Genomic DNA, 6,124 nt, shown 5'->3' with positions numbered 1-6,124 from the left:
GCTGTCTCACCAGACGGAGAATTGCCATTCAATAACACGGTGGCAGCGTTCTCTTTATTGCTCGGTAGGTGGCACTGTATCAGCAGTCACATCACAGCATGGCCGTAGCGCTCTATAGTTTGTCCAGCAGGTGGCGCTGTGTACACAGGCAGAGATACAATGTATTGGAATGTGTCCCGTTGGAGGATGAGCTGTTCATGTCATCAATTTGCATCCATATTACAAGAAATATAAGCAGACACATTTCTTCTCACCATGTACTCTTGCCTGCAGTTGTAATAAATAATGCAGGGCTGCTGCATGCATGTTTACAGAAGAATAAAACATATGAGTACGATTCCCACGACTGGGATTACGATCCTTCCATTTGAATTGCCATCTTATAATGGATTTTTTATTGCTGTGAGAAGATTGCTTGTAAAATCAACCTGTCTGCAACAACAAGAAATAAAAGGCATGTTCTCAGGGTTGGAGGGGGAGGGGAAGGGAAGGCATCTTTATTGTTGCATGTGTTACCTGTACGGAGGAAGGTTCATAATTCCATACAGGGCCGTCCCTATAATAAGGCAGTCAGAGGTTGTTGCCTCAGGCGACATCTAGGTCACATGGAGCATCCAAGGTTGCTAAGAGCCAACAGTGAGATGCTCGGACAGCGTCGCGCTCAGCTCCTGGCCACCAGGGACGTCATGTTTGTCCCCGGGCTCAGAGGCGGCATTTAAAAAAAAAATGTTTCCTGTTTATTCCCAATAAAATGTGGAAGGTATACGTATCCAAATTCTCTACCAAACCTGCAATGCCAAAAAGGGTGGAGAATGTCTCAACTAGGGAAGCACCAATACTGTTTTTTCTGTATTGAGTACGAGTACCGATATTTCTTTTTCAGTACTCGCCGATACCGAATACTGATACCGGAAGTCCCATTAAGGAAGCCGGGCGCCGTGTAATGACTCGTTGCTCGGCTTCCTGATTGGTAGAGAAGCTGTCCAATTAGGAAGCCAGGCGGCGAGTCATTACCCACCACCTGGCTTCCTAATTAGCAGGGAAGCCGTCTCCATGCTCCCTCATCACCAGGTGACGAGGAAGCATGGAGCCGGCTTTCTGGCCAATCAGTAAGCCGGGTATTTGGGTAATGACTTGCTGTCTGGCTTCCTGATAGGACAGCTTCTCGACCAATCAGGAAGCCGGGCAATGAGTCATTACACGGCGCCCGGCTTCCTGATTGGCCGGGAAGCCGGCTCCATGCTCCCTCGTCACCAGGTGAGGAGAAAGCATAAAACTGGCTTTTTGCCCAATCAGAAAACTGGGGGACGGGTAATGACGCACCGCCAGCTTCCTGACCAATCAGGAACTTAGGCAGTGAGTTATTACATGCTGCCCGGCTTCCTGATTGGCCGAGAAGCCGGCTTTATGCTCCCTCGTCACCAAGTGTAATGACTCGCTGCGCGGCTTCCTGATACCGGAAGCTCAGGTATCGGGCTAGGCATCGAAACATTTGGGCAAGTACTCGCCCAAATACTTGGTATCAGCACTGATACCAATACTAGTATCGGTATTGGTGCGGCCCTAACGTGTGCGTTCCAGCCAGTGCACTACGACATCTGAAGGGGTCCTTGGACATATTTGGGGTGAACAATTGCACAGGTTGCGAATCGCGGCCGGGCCGACCTGACCCAAATCGCAGCTGGCCTGAGTGCAATTTGGCATATCAGAGGGCCCAATAAAATGCCTGAGCAGAGAGCTGCATCTGCCGTGGCTGCAGCCACCAGTCTCACTGACCACCTGGAGCTCGCACTGACCACCTGGAGCTCGCACTGACCACCTGGAGCTCGCACGGGAATTTGTAGTCCTCTGCATTGTATTCTGCATTGCTGTATAATGTATTGCTGGGATTTGTAGTCCCTCTACAGCTTGGAGTCAGTGGCAGATCTACCAGGGTCGCAGCTGCAACCGGGACTGTAGAGAGACCACAGCCCGGACAGGAGGGCCCCTGTGACCGTCTCCATTTCCATAAAAAGGTCCATCCTCAGCACCAGGCCCGTGATGCTCTTAATCTGCCCTGGCTGTCATAGTCTTGCAGTGCCTCATGGGACTTGTAGTTGACGTTGCCCATAGAGTCCTATGTATTATCCTGCTCCAAAAAACAACAACTAGAAACTCCTTCTCAGGTGTGCCGTGTGAATGGGAACCCATTAGAACGATATAGAGGGGGATTTCCCAAATTTGACTGAAAAAGTGGAAATACATTTTAAAGAGGAACTCCAGGAATTAACAAAATTAACCCTTGCAGTGGGGCTACCCTGGAACCGCAAGGGTCAGACCACCGTAGCTAGAGGGAGAAGAGGCTGCGGGGATCGGTCTAGCAGCAAGGTGGGATCAAGGATCGTGTGAATATATCTGCTTTAGTCCAGCCCCTTAACGAACACTTAACCCTTGCAGTTCAGGGGTATCCTCTCTACAAGGGTTAATGTTTATTCCTGGAGTTCCTCTTGAAGCTGAAGCAGAGACACTCCCGGATCTTATTGTCACAATTCACCTGTAACAAGCAAGCTGCGGAAAACCATGACTTCCAGGGCGCGGCCCCTATTCCCGCGCTGCAATTATGCCGGAGCCGCCTGGTCTTGTCTGCTGTGACTAATCAGACTCTTGGGGTGAATGTGGACGGTGTGGGGGGGACTCGTATCTCCTCCGGGGACATCGGAAGATTTCATAGAAGGATCCGGGATGGATTCGCAGGGATGGATCTCGGACGGAACACAAGAAGACACATGGGGATCATAGATTGTTGTGTCTCATGTGATTTCAGGGAGATTCATTGTTGCTTCACACAATGGCCTCACAAGAGGGGTGCGGTCCCGCACCCAGGTGACACCATTGGAGAGGTGACACCAAAATGACTGGTAGTCGTTTTGACCAAAATGACTGGAAAAGTCGGGCACTCGGCCATGGACCTAGAGTCCGACAGTTTCGGGAGAGAGGAGGGGACCCCATACCTCAGAGCCGTAGCTAGCTCCTTTTGCACCCGAGGCAAGAACAGAAAATTGTGCCCCCCAACAGAAGTGTGCGCCGTCATGCTCCCCGCCTCCAGGATGGCGGAGCGCATGCGCATAATGCACTGGAGGCCAAATCCAAAATAGCATAAACATTTTTTCAGGGAAAAATCAGGGGTCTAAATAGACACCTGACTTTTCCCTTTTGAAATAGAAAAAGAGATTGAGGGCAAAGAGTCCTCTGCCCAAACAAGTGGGGGAGAGCAGCAGGGATCCGAGGAGAAGCTGGAGCCTGTGACGCTCCTCTTTTTCCTGCTGAGCCGCGGCTGTGTTGGCCGCCTGGCGCCCCTGTTGCCATAGGCGCCCTGTGTTTGTCCATGGCAACAGGTGTGAGGGCTGCGCCCCCTCTCGGCTGTGCCTGAGGCGAGTGCCTCACTCTCCTCATGGTAGCTACAGCCCTGCCATACCTTATCCCGCCGGGTGACTGTCCCCTCCTCACTCTGCCATTGTCCATCACCAAGATGGCCGCCGACAGGTATTAATAAGATGGTCGCGCATGCGCGATTACGTCATTGTGCAAGTGCGAGGTGTCGTCACGCGCACGTGAGTTCACGGCAGAGTGTCACCCGGCCTCGGGACGCCCCTGATTGGATTGTTTATGTCAGCGGTTCAGAGCGGACAAATCCGCAAGACCGAACCGTCCTGGCGTGTACGTGGCCTTAGAGATCACATATGAGGCTGAGCAGCGCACAGATTTGCAACTTTTCTCATTACTCCCTGTAAACAGGGGTGGGGAACTCCGGCCCCTCCAGCTGTCCTTTACCTACAAGTCCCAGCATGCCTCTGCCTCTGGGAGTCATGCCTCTTACTGTCAGTCCTGCATTGCCTCATGGGACTTGTAGTTCCACCACAGCTGGAGTGCCGGAGTTGCCCACCCCTGCTCTGTAAAGACTAGCAGTCACATGATCTCCGTCACACGCACATTATTTTAGAAGTAACGAGTTTCCTCCTTCCACGTATTCCGCCACGGAACCGGCTCTGCCCTTTAACACACTTCAAGTTTTTTCTTTTTTACGACCTAAAATATAGAAAAAAAAGTGAAATCAATAAACGTGATATTGCGCAAGTGCAAGACTTTCTACCTATGGGAAGGCGATATTCCGCCCCGCCGCGGCCTGGCACATCGCTTCCTGCGCTTTGGACTTTTTTTTTTTACGAGCTGAAATATAAAAAGTGAAATAGATTGGGCGATATTGCATAACTGCGCATTGAGTCAGCGAGGGCTGCGGGCCAGAGAGATAGTTCTGGCGGTCAACTGCAAGGGAAGTTTTACGGGAATTGTGACAGAATGGAAGCACGTGATTTGTTCATGGGGGGGGGGGGTTAACCCTTCCGTCACCGCGCACACCAGTTACATTGGTGTTGTAGCAGAAAAATGACATCAGGGATAAAGAGAGACTGAAGATGAATCAGGAATGTCCATTGTATGCTGCAAATAGACAGACAGATGGGGTAAGATTTAGGGCTCGTTCATACCAGATGCAGTGCGTCCCGGCCCGATTCTGGCCGGAACGCACTGCCTCGCATTGCGGCTGGCTCACTTTTTTGTGGGGTAGGAGGGGGCATGGCGATCCATTGAAGTGAATGGCACCATGCTGCAAGCACTATTTTGATCAGACCGGACCGCAGGCATAATGTGGCTTGCCATCCCGTGCGGCCGATCGCATTGCGGCCGGAGGGCGTGGCTACGGTGCCATTCGCTTCAATGGATCCCTCCTGCCCCACAAAAAAAGCGAGGCGGCCGCAATGCGAGGCAGTGCATCCTGGCCAGAATTGGGTCGAACGCACTGCATGTGTGAACGTGGCCTTAGGATTTGAGTCATGTGCCTCACAGGCAGCTTTTTATTGGTCTGCGCCCCTCTATGACCCCGGATTAGGAGCTGCATACACCTCATATGACATGTAAGGGAAACTCCAGCCAACATTTTGAAAGCAGAACTCAAAAGATAAAACACCCAAATCAGCTTTCGCTGCAATAGGTTGAAGGAGATTTCCCCTGCAGTACTTTTTTCTGCCACTAGGTGTGCTGACAGCCAGTATCACTCAACCCACTTCCTCTGAGCTCAGGTCATCCCGGACCAGCCCCCAGCTTGTGACTGGACAGTGAAAGGAGAAGCAGCACAGTGACGAGGTTATCTCTCTGTCACGCTGCTCTCTTCTTCTATCAGCATGCTTCTTGCCAGCACATGAACTGATTGCTTCCTTCACTCCAGCCAGGGTGTACAAGAAGCTGATACCGGGTCAGATTCAATTCAAACCACCGCCTCTGAGTCCGGGTCATCCCAGACCAGTGACTGGACAGTGAAAGGAGAAGCAGCACAGTGACGAGGTTATCTCTCTGTTACTCTGCTCTCTTCTACCATCAGCATGCTTCTTGCCAGCACATGAACTGATTGGTTCCTTTACTCCAGCCAAAGAAGCTGATACAGAGTCAGATTCAGACAGATGATTAGTGTCCTGCAAATTGAATGCGCTCAAGGGACTAGAAAGCCTGCTCAGGTTCCTAGCATCCCATACACGTCTGAGACGTCCAATCCAAGCCAAGGATCCAGCGCGCAACCCCTCTGCCGCTCTATATGGTTCTTGCTAGCATCCCATACACAACTGGGACGTCCAATCCAAGCCAAGGATCCAACGCTGGTTCTCTCTGGTTCTTACTGATGTCAGTCTCCTCATTACACTACCTGTGTAGTCACCGAGACAGGAAGTAAGGGAAAATCTATCCAACGGGGGACAAAGGCTGCCAATAAAAAAAACAATATTTTTAAAGTAAAGTGGGGAAGGCTTAGAGCCAATGTCAAGGTTTCATTGCTCTATAGTCAGGGGTAGTCAAACGTGGGCCCTCCGGCTGTGGTGAAACTACAAATCCCAACATGTCTCTGCCTCTGGGAGTCATGCCTGTGTCTGCCAGAGTCTTACATGCCTGATGGGATTTGTAGTTCCACCACAGCTAAAGGGCTGGAGTTTGCTCACCCTTCACCTGTATTCTAAGTGGGGATATTCTCTTGTGCGGTCACCAGAACGGGGATATCTTTCTATTTATAAATCTTCTTGTTCTCCATTTCCATCTGTCAGGG

The sequence above is a fragment of the Nanorana parkeri genome, unplaced genomic scaffold (genome assembly GCF_000935625.1).
Source record: "Nanorana parkeri isolate BGI_ZX_2015 unplaced genomic scaffold, ASM93562v1 scaffold1644, whole genome shotgun sequence".
NCBI lineage: Eukaryota > Metazoa > Chordata > Amphibia > Anura > Dicroglossidae > Nanorana > Nanorana parkeri.
The sequence above is the reverse complement of the archived record's forward strand: the minus strand, read 5'-3'. Positions refer to the sequence as shown.